This window comes from Pogona vitticeps, chromosome 1, assembly GCF_051106095.1.
Source record: "Pogona vitticeps strain Pit_001003342236 chromosome 1, PviZW2.1, whole genome shotgun sequence".
Classification (NCBI taxonomy): domain Eukaryota; kingdom Metazoa; phylum Chordata; class Lepidosauria; order Squamata; family Agamidae; genus Pogona; species Pogona vitticeps.
Window position 1 is genome coordinate 159,349,699 of NC_135783.1, and position 18,497 is coordinate 159,368,195.

An 18,497-nucleotide genomic window follows, 5' to 3' on the forward strand; every position below is an offset into this window, starting at 1 on the left:
GAGGGGGTAACATAATTCTTTAAGTGAAATGGCATTTCAGGTCCCGTTCTCTCTCATGTAAAATGTCTCTGAATATGTGTGTCTGCATATGCAACTACATATACATATCTATATACACAAAATGTTTCTGCTTCACTCTGCTGGCGGTGAGTTTTTTAAAAGATTTCTTCCTATGCTGCCTTCTTTTGCGTTTGCCAAGTCTCACCATTTTTCCCCTGATTTATTGCTTTCACACATTCTGAATCTTTTCTGTATTACTGAGAGAATTCATTTTGCTCACTTTTTAAAAGACAATTTTATCCTAATATTCTTGGTCATCAAATGAAATGAAACAGCAAATTAAAGAAGCAGTAAACTTTATAGTCATCTTTTCCTGAGAACTACCAAAACAAAAAAAAACCAAAAAAAAAAAAACCACCACAACTTTTTACAGAGAGTTCATAATCAAGGGATGCTGGGAGATAAACACAAACAGAGAGTGGGATTAATTACTGCTGCTCTGAAGAGCAACTTACTGTCCATTTAAATTCATATCTTATTCTGTCAGAATGGATGTGATTCAGTGGGAATCTGAGCATACAGGAACCATCTGGAAAAGCTACACGGAGAAGAAGGTGGTCTGCCACAGTGAAGGCAGTAGTTCTTTGCCAAGGCATTATCAACAGACTTCTGAAACATTCTGTACTAGTTTTTATATCATTTGGCTAATTAAGGAAAAGAAGGGAATCCAAGAAGCCCTTAGTTTAAAGCAAGGTTGTGCCTTTGCCTGTCTCTGAATATCATTAACAATGTCTTCATAGAATTTGATTGTACATCACAGATGTCTTGAAGGCAACACGCATTAGCTAACAATACACAATGGTTTAAACTTCTACATTATGTAAACATACTAGGAATTATTATTGGTCTTATAACAAAAGCATGTGACAGATGGTAATGCACAATACATTTGAAATGTCTGCCCCTTGAATCATCCTTTCTATACAAACAGGACCGTGCATCTCTTGCGAATATAACTGAAATGTTAGATTTAAAGGTAATGAGCTTCCTTTTCCAAGTCTGAATTACAGAACTTGCTCTATCTTTAACTTTGTCTAAATAAGATCTTTGTGTGGCTTGAAGGAATATTCAGATTGGCAAACAGAAGTCTGTCCAGAAGACGAAGATGAGCAGAGTACTCTAGTTTATTTTGCTCAGTAGCTTTATTGCTAGGCTGAGCATTCATCTATGCTGTACACAGGAGGCAGGTCTAGCCAGGCCTAGTTTAAGTCTATTCTATTTCACCTCCTAAGGTAATATGAGCTTTAGAAACTGATCTCAGAGTCGTTGTTTAAAGAACACATGAAGACCCATGTTACTATCTTGCTCAGCACATTTTTGTGCATAAAACACTCAACCAGATGAACAGAAGTGCACAGATGTCTGCTTTTGGCTAGGCAATTACCCCTGAGTCCTCTATTGCTCTGTGCAAACTTTATAGTTTTTTCTGTTCTTTTCATCCTCTCTCTTGTTTTCTTTTACTCAATTAAAATTTAGTTTGAAAGCTACTTGAAGGGAAGGCCTTCTCTTGTAACTCTTTAAGTAACTGCAAAATACTCTATCAATGCGGGCTAAGTTAGCGGAAGTCAGTAACAAGTAACAGCAATAACAAGTAACAGCAAGACTATTATTTTGGATTACTCTCCTGGGCATCACATTGCAAAGCCATGTTTATTCAATAACTCATAACTATTTTGTGCCCATTACATTCACATTGTCCTAGCATGACTAGAGTGACAAAGAGGTATGCGGCATGCAGCAGTTATGAGTAGGAACTTCATCATGCAGCCAGCTATGGACAGAACATGCTACACAGAGGAAATGAAGAAGCAAAATATTCAAAAGCCTTCTTTCAGTGTTTTAAAAATTTACAGTTGCTGTAAGCTGCCCAGAGACCTTTGGGTAGTGTGGGCAGCATATAAGTTAAATAAATAAATAAATAAATAAATAAATAAATAAGACCAAACAAATGGAGATTGCTATTAGACGTGATTAAGCCTGATGCATTCATCTGTGCTGTCCAAAATGTAGTTTTTAAAAAGAGTCAAGAGCAGTAATGCTAATTAAGAAGTATCAAGGATAATGTTTGGGCTTCCTTGAAGTGTCTCATTCCAGTGTGCCTGTCTGTCATTCCACCTTCAAGCCATAGAATGTCTAGATTTTTTTTTTATTTTTTATTCTTTTGAAAGACAGACACCCTGAGAGCAGAAGTGGGAAGGGATGCCCTCTACAAAATTAATAATTAGAATAATTTCCTGCATGCACCAGGAAGGAATCCTCTGACTGAAATGTAAGTAAGAATTTGAAATAGGTGTTAGAGTTCAGGGCAAAAAGTGTAAAGTCTAGTATTAAGCCCTCTGTTTTGTTATCTTTGGACACAGACAGCAATTTGGAATTATCTTTTTTTCAGATCACAGACCAATCAAAAGCCCCTGGCTAAGAATAATTTGTGCCTCATCAATAGCAGTGTTGTCAGTATCTTTTTTTTTTTTTTTTTTTTTTTTTTTTTTTTTTTTTGCTGCAGGGCAGCAGGCAGGCCAGACGCCCCAGCGGTAAATTTGAGCTTGCCTTTTTTTTTTGATCGTTGGCGGCCCTACCTTGGAGAGTTCCTCTACAAAACAAATTGGAAAGTTTCCCCACAAGATGTCAGGTAGTTTGAAAGTTGTATCATCCTACGGTATTGTTGGAAGAACCGACAAAACCTGTTTGGACGCCATGAAAATGTAACCACAACAAGCCCGTACGCAATGGTGTTTTTCCTCATGATCTTTTAATTTCTTCATCTATCCAAGATGGTTTGGGGGGCGGTTGGCTTGGCATGCCACTCACTGTTTAACTGGAGTTAAGGTGCTTGTGACTGAATATATTTTTTCTTCTCTTTCCCCCCCCCCCCCCTTTAAGAAAAAGCTTTTCCTCCTCCAGCTCGCATATTTTTTAATCAAGCCAGTTCTTTAAATTATCTTTTTCAGCAGCAAACGCCGCAGTTCGCTAAACCGCCGGCCACGCCAACAGGCAGCGGGGATTCCGGTTGGCTGGGGCCTCGTGGAATCGGGCGGCGGCGGCGGCGGCGGCTTGCCTTCCTGGCGAACTACATTTCCCGTGAGCCTCAGAGGGTGGTGCATTTTTATGAGGTCACCCTCTTCCCCTCCCACTGTTGTCTCTCTCTCTTTCGGTGTCTGTGTGGTGGTGGAGCGGCTGCTGCTGCTGACCCAGAGGGCTGGAGGCTTGCTTCAAGAGAGGCTGGTGGCTCGGATTATTGTCCTCCATCCGCCTTGATCCCAGGCACAAAAGAGGGCGAGCGGCTTCGGTTTCCCGGCCCCCGGGGGAGCCTCGTTCCCTCTCGCGTCGCCTCCTGCCGCCGGCGTCTTGTGCCGGAGCCAATTTCGGGATTATTTATACCGCCTTCCCCCCCCCCCTTTTGCCGCCGCTCTCGGTTTGCATTTCTGTGAGGGTCGTTTCCCCCCCTCCGGTGAGGATTGATTGATTTGATTACCGTTCGGCGGGCAGCGTCGGAGGTTTTTTTCTGCCTGGCGGTGGGGGCTTCCAGCCAGAGGAAATCGCAATAGAGAGAGAAAACGCCACTTCATTCGTGCTGGGTAAGTGTACTCCGGATTTCAATCCGGTGTAAGGGTAAGGCGGGGGGGGGGAAGAGAAGGGGGATCGGCGAGGAGAAATCGGATGATGAAAAAGGAAAGGCGGAGGAAGCCTCTGTGTTCTCCTCTCCCCACCTCCAGATTTCTCACTCGTTTTCTTTTCTCCCTCCCTCCCTTCACCTCCTGATTTTATCCTCCGCGTCCTGGCGTGTTTCTGTTTAGGGTTGTGTGCATGTTTCTTTGTCCTCCTCCTCCTCCTCGGAGGGGAAACTGCCCGAGTTCAGCCGTCCCACATCTCCTCCTCTTCTCTTCATCTTCCTTTGGCAAAAATCTGGCACTGTTGTTGTGGGAGCTCTTTGTCATCGAGCTCTCTGCTGCGAGGAAATCTCGTTTCTCCTTCCCCCCCCCTCCCCTCTCTCTCTCGTTCTCCCTCCTGCTGCTTTATTTTTATTTTTTTTAAGTGTGGGGAGAAGTCAGGAGGAATGGAGCAAGACGACTTTTTCTAAGACTCTGGATACGTTCCTTCGTTGGTCAGGTTAACGAAGCAGACATTAACGACAGGGTAAAAAAACCCGGCAAAACAAAGCAAGCTTATTATTCCTTTGTGCTGCGGTTTAAGAGCTTTATTTTCTTGTCCTGTCCAGCTGCCTTCTAAAAGGGTTTTCAGGATAGAAAAGGAAACCTGTCCCCCTTTTTTTAATATTCCGTCCAGTAGAATTTTGTCACCAGCCGTGGCCACTTTTAGAATTTCTGTTCCTGTGTCCTCGGTTCTTAATATTCTTTGTCTGAACTGTTCTGACATCATCATTGTCATCGACATGTTTATACTAAAGTTGAATCCCCAACCTATTTTTCCAAAAGTCCTTAAAAGGCCTTTAAAAAATAAACAGAGAACATATATCTTTTTTTAAAAACCATTCTGTGCTTTTATAATTGAAAACGGATGAGCTGAAATGTTGAGGGGGGAGTTCTCTTTAAATTACGCTTCCCCCCAATTCAATGTAATAGCTAATATTGAGTTAAAAAGCATTAAAATTGCACCTACCAAATCACAATTGCTTTATACAGCTTTTGCATTAAAAATCTGCAGTTGTTCATTGTTGCAGAACATAGTTCCATGGGTATATGTGCATAACACTGTACTTTCCAGTACCCCATTATTTTTGAAAGGTTGTGTGTTTGTTTGGCTGTGAGTCAGATGACCTCTTCAGTACAATCTTTGTGAGAGTTCTAAGTTTCCAATCAATCAACTGAGCTCTATACTTCTTCCTGGGTTCTGTTTAGACTCCAGACTATTGTAAATTTGAGCTATGCAGCAATAGAATTAGCTTTGTTTCTATGTTAAATTTGTAAAGCAAGGGGAAGAGAATTGGAGGGGATAGGATTTCTAAACCTGATAAAACAAATTGCTCATTGTGATTATTGAATGCTCCAGTTACATGCCTTCTATTCTGTTTTTAGTTTTTTTTTGATTCTGCACCTTTGTGTGCTACACTTTGTGTTGAGCTTATATTCCCTTTTGTTGAGGACAATAGCTTATACTTGTAGTAATAGGACTTCACAATTTCAGGTAGTAACATACAATGCGTATCTAGTGCACAGAGGACTTCAGTATGGATATCTTTGATGTTCAAAGAGGAAAAGTATATTTATAGAAGGCATTTATTAAAGCAATATTCTTTGACCTCAAGAACCCTTTTTAATGGCCAAGGTAATGCAGTCTCTATTTTAATAATTGCTATTGATCTTCAAAATGATTCACTAGTGAATATGGAAAACTATAAACTATTTCAAGGCTAGCTGTTACATGCATGGGTTTTTACTAAATCCAGAGGACTTGTTTTGTAGTATGAGCTGTATTTGAGGCACCAGTTCAAACGTACCACTTTTGAAGTCATTGTTGTTAGCAAGTTTTATTTTCAGTCACTCATTCCTATAATGTGTGTACAAAGCATCTGTTACTTAATGCCTTAGATGAGAGAATGTTGGAAATTTGTTTGAAGGATCTAGAGAACTGAATAAAGTGTGGGGGGTGTCTCTTCCCAGCAGTGTAGTTTCTAAACTGAATGTATACATAGAAGTGGAAAAGATATGTACTAATTTTTTTTCAGTCGTTGCTTTGGTAATAAAATACTGGATTGTTCTCCCCATCTCCCAGGAAGAATGTATTAATATTGCTTTGTGGCAGATCCTCCTAAATACTTCAAATGTGTGCCTCTTACAAACTTAAATTGCGACCACCGTATACCTAATACAAACAATTCGCATTTATGTAGTCATCACTTTTCTCCATGCCCCACTAACCTTCGTTTTTAAGAACTATAGTTCTGTGAACTGGACTTATGACAGATCATTATAACAGAGTGTGCAACAGAGATGTCAAGTGAGCCCATGGAAAGGTATGTTTAGGATAGTTCTGATCTGCATACAAGGGTTCTACAGAAATAGTCATTATCTAAGTTTTAGTTAGTGGGTACTGCCAGTTATACTGTCAGCCTGACACTTACAGAGTTCCAGATCAAATGATGTTGAGTTCCCTCTTGTCCTTTTGATGTGGATTGTCAGTTGTACAGAGCTGGGGGAGTGTGAGTTTACTCTTCCAGTCCTGGGAAAAACAAAGAGGTTTTATGTCAGCCTTTGGAGGTGAAAGCAAAGTAGTGTTTAACTAACAGTTCTCATGTTTTGTTTTGTTTGGCGTTACAGACATTCATTCTGGAGAAGACCATAAAAGCTTCACTTTGACAACACTGAAATGAGAAAGGGTTTGTGTTAGTTCTCGTATATATACAGTTTACAGTGGCTGAAAACCCTGATGTGCAGCTCTGTATGCACAATGATGATTAAAGGCTCCCTTTAGCAATTTCAGAATGGACAAATCGTGTGCATCTCAAGATTGTCTATAATCAGTGGTGGCCTGCCTTTAATCAGGAGCAATTTGCCACCAGTGATGACATCATCCCCATTGCGCACATGGAACTGTGCTGCAGGATTTCAGCCATTGTAAGCTCTGCTTCTCCCAACCCAAATCCAGTTTGGTATGCCAAATTTAAGTAAGAGTTACAGCGCTTCTGTATTCCACTTGTGTTAATGCTGTTGTTCCACTAAGTTTAAATGACACTATTTCATGTATTATTGAGATTCTTTTGATAATCTTATATCAATATGTTTCAGTTTAAATTTATTTATTTATTTATTTATTTATTTATTTATTTATTTATTTATTTATTTATTTCCTGCCTGAAAGGACCCAAGTCAGCTTACACATTAAAACACTATTTAAAAGCTAAGAACAGTAAGCATGCAAATATTAAGAAAGAATTAAATGAATATTATATTAAAATGGTAATTAAGATAAATATTGAGACACATTTAAACAAGAGAGCACAACTATCCATTTAAAACCCTTCTCAGACCACCAGTCATGAAAAGCCTACTTTTAGATCAAGTATTCCTGTTTCTAATTAATATATTTCCTAAACAAAGGAGTGTGCTGCTAGCTTCTTTCACTGTTAATATTGTTTGAGTTAGTAAACGCAGCCTTTATGGTAAAGGATAAATCAGAAATGTGCAGATCACATGCCTTTTGTGCTGTGCTGAGAAACGTTGGGAGGGCGTAATTGCAATATTTCTTCATATGCTGTGCATTTTAAAAACAGTAAGCAGCAGCATTTGTGTGAAGATGGTCATATGAAGGACAGCAGCCTTAGTGGAAAAGAGGAACGGTAGTTACTAAGCTATTCTATATTTTGGAGTGAAACAGTTGGTAGGATTATGATGCAAAAAGCCACAAAAGTATTTCCGTGTTGCCGAAGGGGAGTCAGAGGTTATATATGGGCACTAATAGAACTTTAAATGTGATTTGGAGTGGCATGGAGTACCAGGGGCAGGGTAATTTTTTTTAGCCCTCTCAAAAGGCATAACTGAGCCTTGAGTACAACTAAAAGCCTTTCAAACCTGGCCTGTATGTTCCCTTTTGTTTCGCTCTTTTACTTTGGCAAGCTGAGTCATAAATATTCATAACCTTAGACTTGCTTGGCTTGGGTGATTAAAGGGCATAAAATAATAATGTATAACTTGCCGCGTAGGCTCCATGCATAGTTCTGGTGAGATGCACGATGACATCATCCAAACTCAGGAGCTGATTCCCAATGCACATGATGTATGCTAGTCCTGATCTACAGCTTATGACTCCACTAGTTATCTAACATGTATGGTTCCCACACCTCCTTTTTTAAGAGTGGTTTCTGTCTCTTGTGTTGGGCTTTTGTAATATCTCCCAGCTGCACCTGCCTCATGCAAAACTTCAGAGCCAGGTGGGATTATGGGGCACAAATATACTAGGGAGCATTTAGGTAAATCCTGCACATAATTTACTTAGAAGATCAATCCTCTGTGTGTAATGGGCATATCCGTACATGAATAGGGTTGAAAACTGCCATCATTTTTTCTAAATGTATTGTTTGAGAATATTTGAGAATACAGTATTAGCATTCTCTACATTCAAATGGTGGAGCTGGGAAAGCTGTGTTGTGCCTACCTGTAGTTCTTAAAGATGTGGAACAGGGATTTAGGAGGGAAATATGGAAACCATTATAGTCAGTGCAATGTAGCCGTGTGGGACTTGGTTCTGGTCTTCAGCCAGCCACAAAAATGCACTGGATAACTTTGACAATCACTCTCACTCAGCCTGGCCTGCCTAACAGGGACACTGCCCGGAACTCATTGGAGGAAATGTTCTGTACCAGTATAATTAATACTTTAGAAGGAAAATATGGACTACAGAGTGGTTCAACCTAGTGTGGTTAAACATCCAGAATTTTAGCTCTAGAATGGATCAGTCTTCCTCCGACATTCAGTTTTTTAAACCCTCAAGTTTTTTTTACAGCTTGAATATGAAAAAATGTGTGAGTTTCGGTAATGTCTTACAAGAAATACAAACATAAATGGATTGTTACTCTCTTGCAGACTGTTTGGATGCAGAAAAGAGCAAATACTACTTTTCTACATGCAGGCCATGTGGTGCTTGAGAGGGGAGGAAGTCTTTCCCAGTTTAAAGGAGTACAGTGGTGCCTCGCATTATGATTGCTTTGTTTAACGACGAAATTGCATTACGATGAACTTTTTCCGATCGCTTTTGCGATCACAAAACGATGTTTTCTATGGGGGAATTTCGCTTTGCGATGATCGGTTCCCTGCTTCGGGAACTGATTCTTCGCAAAACGACGATTTTCCAACAGCTGATCGGCGGTTTCAAAATGGCCACTGGGTAAATAAAATGGCTCCCTGCTGTGTTTAGGGACGGATACCTCGCAAGACAGGCAGCGAAAATGGCCACCCTATGGAGGATATTTGCTGGACGGTGAGTTTTAAGCCCATTGGAATGCATTAAACAGGTTTTAATGTGCTTCTGGGCTTTTTAATTTTGCTTTACGATGTTTTCGTTCTACAGTGATTCGCTGGAACGAATTAACATCGTAATGCGAGGCAGCACTGTATAGTACAAGGCTGCCTCTTTTTTTTCATTTCTAAAATGCCCATTTTTCAACCCCTAAATTCGCAAGTGCCCTAACAAAAGTGTCCAAGGAAATGATTACAAAAGTGGTGGTGCTGTAACTAGGTCAAGTAATGCTAAATGCTACTGGAGCAGTTGCTGTGAGAGAAAAAAAATGAGGATGCTTTCATCTGATCAAGAGTCTGAGTCTTTTCAGCTTAGTTTTCACAGAGCACCACTGCCATATACTGTCAGAGACTTGACAGAAAAGATTGTAATGCTTTTGTGTAATGTCTCTGTGTGTGTCTGTGATGGAGCAGGTCGAATGAGGCAGTTTAGAAAGTTCCATAGTGAGCTGTAGGTCTTCTCTTCTGTGTTGAGAAAATTTCGAACTACCCAGCTTGCATTTTCTCAGCTCAACTTTCTTTCTTCTATTTTATTGTCGGTCTTGTGGAATAGCGATAGGCTTCATTTCTAGCAACCGTGCTCATTTTGTAAATAGGGGAAATGAAAAGCAGTTTGTAAAGTGCAAGGTTGGGGGTGGATGCAGCAGAGGCTCATTAATTGCTGCTGCTGTGAGAAGACCACATTGGGAGGCCTCCCTTCCCATCACCTATACGCATGTTGGCCACCCTAAGGCAAGACCCCCTGCCATTCCTCACATTCCTCATGCTGCAAGAATATGCTAGGCCTCCGCTCTCAGAGCTAAGTGTGATTCAGATGTGGCTGTTCCTTATTTGACTTCCAGTGTCAAGTGGCATGTGTGAATGAGTGGTTTGTTAGGGTTGTCCTTTTGTTTAACAACCGACATCGCTTCAAACCCAACACTTGGCAGCAGAGTAGTTCAGCGGTCTGAAGAATGTTACAGACTTGGTTCCAAAAACTAAACTTATTTTAAATACAAAATTAATGCATTTAGACACTGGCTTTTGAAACTTTTGTCACAAAGGCACATTTTGTAACTGAGAAGATAAATTGTGTGTGCTACTTAGCTAGCTTAATATTTGATGCATGCGTAGAAGAAGAAACCTGAAATGCTTTACATCTGTAAGCTTACTATAAAGTAATTCACTTCCTTTCAGAGCAAGTCGTGGCTCATTCCATTTCTGTAATGCACCACTTGGGATATGTTTCTAATTCTAAAAATATGCCTATTCCTCCGTTTCTCACCATCTGCTGTAAACCTGGCTCCTTCCTTCTTTTTTTCCTCTGTATGTATGTGTGTTTTCCTGTAAAGAATGTTGAAATATGGAATAAAAATGATCAAAACTAGTAATTAAAGTTGTTATGAGCAGATCTCTATTGTGTTTCAAATGATGGAGGAAAATGAATTAAACTAAACAAGTAATCTTGGGAAGCTTGCAGCTTGGGCATTATGCTTAGCATCTTAAGTGGGCTGTTCTTGGCTCCTTCTTGTTGCTTTGCTTTGCAGTACAGACCTTAGTATTTTACTCTCCTACTCTGTTAAAGTAGTAGTTTATCCAAAGTTTCATCTACATCTCCCAGAAACTCATGTGGGAAAAGATAAATGAGTCTGTCCACGTGTTAGGTTGCATGACTCAAGGCAAATAGTGCCTCTGAGTTTAGGGTAGCTCAGGGGTAGATTAGGGGTGAGGTGGCTGTATCGGCCCAGTTGAGTGGGGTTAGTCATGTGTCTTAAGGTACCTTTTAGAAACAGATGTCACATAGGAGAGTCATGTGCATAATAGTTCCATCACTTATGAGTCAGTTTGATTTATTGTACTTGCAGCATTGTTGTCAATGTGTTATCTTTTCCTGTACTCATGCATACTGCTTTATAGTGTACATTTTGTAATTCAGCCCTGGCAAAGCAAGGAAATCTTGCAATGTATATTGTTTCTCCATTGCCTCTATAATGAGAGAACTTGTATGCTGATATGTCCCTGATTTCAACAGCTTGTGTTCTGTTTATAAAATGGGATATGTTGGTTTTATCAACCCATGTGTGGGCATTTGATGAAGCCTACTGATTAGCTGTAATGTTGCTGTGCTTTCAGAGGTTACCTTGCACTGATGGGTAATTTTAAGGGGGAAAAAACTTTCCAAGTGGAAATGATTAGTAGTTCTCCTTTGTTCTTCAAAGCCATAGCTGCTATATTTCTGGCTCTTGGCAGGCTTAGTCTACAAGTACTTCATGTTCTGCAGGACCTGTGCCAGAATTAGTGTATTGCATGTACTGAAGGCATTCAAACCAGATTTTATTCTGTTTTAAATGCTGCATGCAGTTTTATTGCATTTCTTTAGGGACTTGTTTTCCATGAAGGATTTTAGCCCTGATGATTACTCCCAGTATGCAGAAATAATTCTTTATACAAACGGATGCGTTTTGGACCAAGTTACTTATTTATATAATTCATACTATTGATTTTGTTTTAACTTACCAAGTTTATTTTTATATGATTTATGTCATTTTTTGTACATTCAAATAGTTTCTGTAACACAAATACCTCTTTTGGAATCAGAATACTGTACAAGTTCCTGTTTAGTAAGGAAGTGCATTCTGGCCTCTGCACCCGTCTGGGAGTGGGGGGGGGGGGGGAGAGAGAGAGAGAACCAATGAGTGAGTCCTTCCGTGTAGGACAGACATCCTGGCAGCAGAAAAATGAGCCTGGCCCCATGCCTTAGCCAGAAAAGGATATAGGCAGTTTGCTCTCTTCTCTTAGAAAGGACTCTAGACAAGACTACTGGCAGTTGCTGAAGGCCTGCAGAGGCCCTGGAAAGAGCTTAGTGTATTGATAGAGCAAATTTGTGTCAATTAAAAAAAACAACACCTATTTTTGTAAAAGTTGTTTGACATTTAGAAAGCAAGCAAGCAAGCCATGCCTGGGTTACCCAGACCACATGGGTCCATGAATGCAACTAATCAACCAAAGACAGAGCAGATGAAGTGGATGTTCTCTTCATATTGAGATGAGCTGCAGGAGATCTCTCAAGGATAATGACTTAACGGAGTTAGGTGGTTGTGAGAATGTCAGAGTCTGGGTTGATCCAGATGAGCACATGCGCAGCCAACACTCACCTGACAAGGTGCCTCACATGGTGGGAAAGACATTATGCTATATGAATAATCATCTACAAGCACAAAATAGGCCAAAGAAAATTTGCTCTCACAGTGGAGGGAGGAAAGCAAGGTGCCTGAGGGTTTGACATGAGCACCTGTCTCATTCATTGCCCAAGGCTAACTCAGTGGCTCTGCATGCACAACTTCAGCCCCTGATGTTCTAGGAACTTGGATAACAGGAAGGACTCCTCTGAGATCCTGGGAAGTCAATGACAATGACTGGACCAGTAGACCACCCTTTATTTGTTAGTTTACCTCAACTAGCACTTACTTGTTTCAATACATTCAGTCAGAGACTCTGGTAAATTAGAAATAATATAATATTTCAGTTTCTTCACAGTTATTCTTATATAAAAACAGAAATAATATTTTGTGGAAATGTTAACTGATTACATTACTGAGCTTACGTTTAATTCATTATTGGCTAACTGACAAGTTAGATTGCTGACAGAACATTTCACTCTTACTGTTCACTTCTGACTCCATAACTCTCACACACTCTAACTGACAAAACCCTGACTAGAAGGGAAAAAAAGGCAAGAAAAATAATTTGAGGTAGAGAGGGAACAATTGGCTGCTACTGAGTTGATTGACATCCATTGTAGCTCCATCCCAGACAAAACCTCTTAAAGGCATCATATGACCGTGCAGTATATCCAGCATCAATACAGACAGAAATCAGCTTATTTTTGATCAATGATTTCTTGGGTCAAGACCCACAGATTAAGATGATTTGTGGAGACTGGGAAAATACTGCTCTTTAAAATAAAATAGAAACATTGGAAGAGTGTTAGAAAGGAAGTGCAATCAGATTTCAGAATCGGAAATAGTGGTGAATGGTGTGCCTGAGCATCATCAGTCTGTGCACCAAAATTAACAGGCCAATAGCATACTAAAACTTTGAGAAGAGTTTCTTTTCATTAATTTACATCTCAATATGACTGAAGAAGCAATAGGAAGTGAAATAATGATAGATGTACACTTTTCAGATATTGATTCTTCCTTGGAATGAAGAAAAGGAGAGGCAGTTCTTTGATGTAATCCTAAATGGCAGCCAGGGTCTGACAGAAAATATGGAAGAGGGCAGATAATTTGAAGGTGCGACTGGTGTTAAGATGGTGTCAACATGACGGCACAAAACTAACATAGAGTAACCCTTAATAGAACTGCCAGGGTAAATGCAATATTTAAAGAGTGGCTTTACCAGTTCTCTGCCCCTGGTGGGTTTCTACGACTGGGGGGGGGGGTTGAACCCCGGTCTCTAGAGACATAGACCACCATTCTATCTGCTACACCACACTGGATACTCAGTGAGGTTAGGATACCTTTAATTAATTAATTAATTAATTAATTCATAAATAAATAAATAAATAAATAAATAAATAAATAAATAAATAAATAAATAAATAAATAAATAAATAAATAAATAAATTCTAGTCCACCTTTATTCCTGTAGGGAAATGGAAAGTTCTGAAACGCCACAACAATTTTCAGTGGTTAAAAAAAAGAAAGGAAATATATGTCCAGGAAGCTGGGAGGTTACTGTAATAAAAGGAGCACACCCTTTTCTGATTGGTGTTATAGCAGTTTAAAATGCTGCTGAAATGTTTATAAAAATCTGTGTTGAGGTCACAAAAGGCAAAAAAAATTCCTTGAAGTGTTGGAAGTTTTTTTTTTTCCCCTAAATGAAGTGGAAAAAATTATATCTTCTGGCAGATAAAATGTGGATTGGCAAGAAAGTATCCCAAGAAGGAAGCTAAGAAGAATATAGCTAAAGATAACACAAAACAACAAATACACATTTTTCAAATTACATCAAAAACAGGAAAACAGCTGAACAAGCAGGAAAATAGCTAGATTGCAAAAGTGGAGCAAAGGTAACTGAATGTGTAAAAAACATATTTACTGAACTTAGGTGTGGACAACTTCAAGCTCATGTGACTGTATTTCATTTGAACACCCCCCCCCCCCAATTCACTTACCTAAGCCACTCATCAGATGACATCAGGTATGTGGGGCAGAAGCCACTCACAGGACAAACTCCTGTAGAATACGAAGAATGAATTGCACAGATGAGGAGGATTACTATCAATCACTAAGTAGGCTCTATAGCAGAGGGATAGAGGGCAAGGGAACATCTTACCAACTCTGTTGAAAGATGGCCTCCCTTTGTCTCCTGCTCTCCCTGAAATGTTTCCATTCCAGCTGATCGCTGTAGCAGTTGTGATTTAACTGTAGGGATTGGTGTCTGCTAGCTTCTTCCCTCTCATCCCACTTTCTTCTTGTGTCATGTTTCTTTAGCTTGTAAGTCTGCAGGGCAGCACCATGTTGTTTATATTGGCCATTTTGGTTTGGTTTGGAGAGCTTTTTGGCTGAAGAGTAAAGTCAGAATGCTTGAAATTAGATGGTGAGCAATGTTGCACTGCAACTCCCCATCAGCCCCAGTCAGCATGCTTTGTGGTCAGAAACGAGTGGGTGTTGCAGTACTCATTTCCGTGGAAGATCCTCCAGTATATGGAGGTTCACAGAATACAGTACTTGTTCCTCTTTTTCATGAAAGTAAAGACTGGCGTAGCTGTGAAAAGACCAGAACGCAGACCAGAGTAATAGCCACTTGATGAACACTGGTGGATACCAGCTGAGAAACACTGAAACTGATACGAAGACGTGGAGGCTAATTAGCTAAAGCTACTAATTAAGTTTGCTTACTATTGGGTTTTTTTATTTAATTTTTTTTATTTGCAACTTTTGAAGAACAGTAGTTCCTACAAAGGCCCAGTTAAGTAACACTAAACTTTTGTATTGTCTAACTTGTTCTAATTTCATGCTAAAACATTTAAATTTACAAAAAAACCCTCTGTGACCATTTCTAAGAACCTCCTACTAAAGCGTATTCTCTCTCTCTCTCTCTCTCTCTCTCTCTCTCTCTCTCTCTCTCTCTCTCTCTCTCTCTCTCTCTCTCTCTCTCTCTCTCTCTCTCTCTCTCTGTGTGTGTGTGTGTGTGTGTGTACAGTATATTTCACTGACACACACAAGAAGCTCTGTATGTTAAGAACATTCGCACACACACCCATGCTTACTGTGTACAACATGCTGTATTTGGTCAAGTTCTGGTGCCTCAAAGGCAAACTTTCTGCACACCTAAACCATTGTAGGCCACATCACTCTCCAAACTGTAACAACACTTGGGCTTGAGCAAATTGGTAAAAAGAGCTTATGAATATATGAGCCCAAACTGTGTGCGTGTGTGCGCGCGCATGCATGTGTGTGTACGCATACATAAATACATCTATCCATACGGAGAGAGAGAGAGATGAGGTTGGCTTTCTTTCTGAAGAATAAGACCTACTTTGATTATCACAAGGAACCTGGAGCAAAACTGCTTGAATACAAACCCTGATTATTTCAACAGTGAGTTAATATGCATCCTCCAAGTTGGCAGCTATGCATTTATAGAGCCACAACCTATCTTCGCATTATCATACTCATATGTTCAACAACAGTTCCACTCAACCACACTTGTGTGAATCTCACCCTGACTGCTGTCTGCAGTGACTGATAGTTATGCCAGTTGTCATTACCTTCACCAAGCCACAGCAGCTGGAGGATGGTTGTTGGGTTGACTGGTGGGCAGCAACTAGAGCTTTATTAGATATGTGGATGCTGAGTACACATATCCATGGGATCAATATTCACTGATTCGCTTATCCACAGTCTGAAAATACTAAAAATATTAAAAGAAAAATACTCCAGAAAAAACTACCATATTTTTCCATGTATAAGACTATACTTTTGTCTAAAATCTTTAGACTAAAAATCGACGGTCGTCTTATACATGGAAGTGAGCTGAGGAGAGAAAAAACAAGTGGAGGGGAAAGCAGGGATCAAAGTGATCCTGCAGGGCTTTGACCCCTGCTTTGCCCTCCACTTGCTAAGCCTTAGCAAAAGGAAAGCAGGGATCAAAGCGCTGCAAGCTGGCTTTGATCCTTGCTTTCCCCTCTGCTTACTAAGTCCCATGGGGCTTAGCAAGTGTAGGGGGAAAGGATCAAAGCAATCCCATGGCTGTATAAGGGGGAAAGGGATCAAAACTATCATGCAGTTGTGGGATTGCTTTGATCCTTTTCCCCCTCCTTTTGCTAAGCCCCTGCAGGGCTTAGCACGAAGGGAGAAAGCAGGGATGAAAGCGATCCTGCAGTGCTTTGATCCCTTTCCCCCTACACTTGCTAAACCCCACTTAGATTTCTTAATTTTGGGTTAGAAAAGTGGGGGGGGGTCTTACACATGGAATGTCTTATACACGGAAAAATGTGGTATTTTTACATGTCTTATCAGAAAAGCCATTTGAAGAGTAAATAGCATGGCCTCCTATTATCCACGGTTTTCAGTATCCACAGGGAACTTTGAACCATTCCCCAGTGGATATGGGGGTCCTATTGTGCATAGCAAGATAGCTGTGATATTTTGTATATCTGCTCTGGCCAGCCAGTATTCGGTAACAGCACTGATCATTCTTTTAAAAAAAAGAACGTAGTTTGTTTGTCTTCCCATCCTCTTTAATAATAATAATAATAATCATAATAATCATCATAATCATAATCATAATCATAAACAGAGCATGCCATAACATGGATACTCTACATTCAGCTGTCTGGCTATGCTTAGGCATAGTCCATGAAAGAAGCAAGACGACAGCTAGGATACAGTGTCTCATTTCTTCCTGACTGCATACAGTGGCTATGTCAGGATAAGCTGTGGTTAAGTGGCTCTCCTTCACTGGAAGTTTTAAATCAGAGATTAGATGGCCATCTCACCACCTGATCCTTACAGGCCATGCTCCTGTGGGTCACCATACTGAGGGAGACAAAAAGGACATCCATCAGAAATCACTTCTCAGCTGTGGTACCATCTTTTTGGAATGGGTTCCTGGTTGAGCTGCACCAGACCCCTTCCCTCTCAGCCTTTAAGAGTTTGCTTAAGACAAGATTTTTTTTTCAGACGCCTCCAAGGGCATCCTTCCATGAACATTGCCAAATTCATGCTACTTGTCCAACTATTGCTTGGCACTGCTTGATTTGTTTGCCTTTATATTAATTTACTGATTTGATCTGATCTTATCATGTTATGCTCCTTATTGTTATTATCATATTGTAGTATTTGCTTTGGTTTTTACTGTTAACTGCCCAGAATAGTGCCTAGGACTAATCAGGTGGTGTATAAGTTAAATAACTCAATAAATCAAGCAAGCGATAAATCAGTCAGTCAATAAATGTGCTGATAAGAAGAAATGAGCCACTGGATCCTAGCTTTCAAGGCCCCTTGAGCTGTTTATTTCCTGTATTGGCAAAGGATTGGACTGGAAGACTCTGGGGTTCCCTTCTAATTTATTTCTCGATGCATGTCTGGATTTCTATGGCTTCCTTTATAGGCATTTACAGGGAAATGAGTATTCTCGCGTTCTTCTGCTTAGGGTGGCCTCCATACTTTCCTGTTTGTGAACAGTAAACAGTCATAAAGCAGTGAACAACGGTTTCTAGCGCTGCTTTGGTTTGACCATAGAAAAGCTGGTGTGGTCCATCTGTTGGCAATCTGCCAGCAGTGCCTGTTAACCAGTGTTGTGGGTCCACCTTTTTCCTAACGTGCAAAATGCCCATACTGAAGTGTAGTAACTGAAGTGTTACTCAAATAATCCACAGTTAGGAAGCTTAGGTTTGCAGAGGGGAAAACCCAAACTATTAAGTTTTACAATTTCATGCAAAGAACAACAACAATTCCAAGCTGGGACAACAAGTGAAGAGAATGATGCATTCAGTGTTAGTTCCAAGTAATGCCTTTTAAAAAGAATGTTTTGTTACTCTTCATACAAACATTCATGGCGTGTAGAGCAGAAATCAAAATAAATGGTTAACAAACTCTTCACCAACCTCTGCCTTTTGAATGCACTCTTCTAACTTCATTTTACTTGGTAGTAGTGGAGGAAGGCAAATTCAATGTTTACAGTACTTAATTCGGCACTACAAAACCAGTTGAAACAGACTTCAGAAAGATAGCAAAATCTTCTGTAGAAGTTTTTTTTTCATTTATCAGAATTAAGAGCCAAGGCGGCAAATTCCAAAATATGCTGCTGCATCCCATTAATAAGCATGAGTTCTGAAGATTTTCTGTAGATGGTTATGCTTTTTTCTTCTCATTCAACTGCAGTCATGTTCCAATGTAGAACAGTGGATGATTCCCCCTGACAAACATACACTGTCTTTTAGTCCTCTGAGAAGGCAGTGGGAAACTCCTTGGTCAT

The 18,497-nt window shown here is 40.0% G+C and overlaps 1 protein-coding gene across 2 annotated transcripts in view; it reads left to right on the forward strand.

The window, feature by feature from the left end:
* Window positions 1–3,196: 3,196 nt before the first annotated feature.
* The window catches only part of PELI1 (pellino E3 ubiquitin protein ligase 1), a 52,835-nt gene continuing 37,534 nt past the window's right edge, over window positions 3,197–18,497 (forward strand). The window contains exon 1 of one of the 2 annotated variants that reach the window (XM_020803376.3): window positions 3,197–3,635. The gene's annotated coding sequence lies outside the window, so the exon portion shown is untranslated. Of the gene's footprint in view, window positions 3,636–3,970; window positions 4,195–18,497 lie in introns of those variants that run through there. The other variant, XM_073003777.2, reaches the window with a different exon arrangement.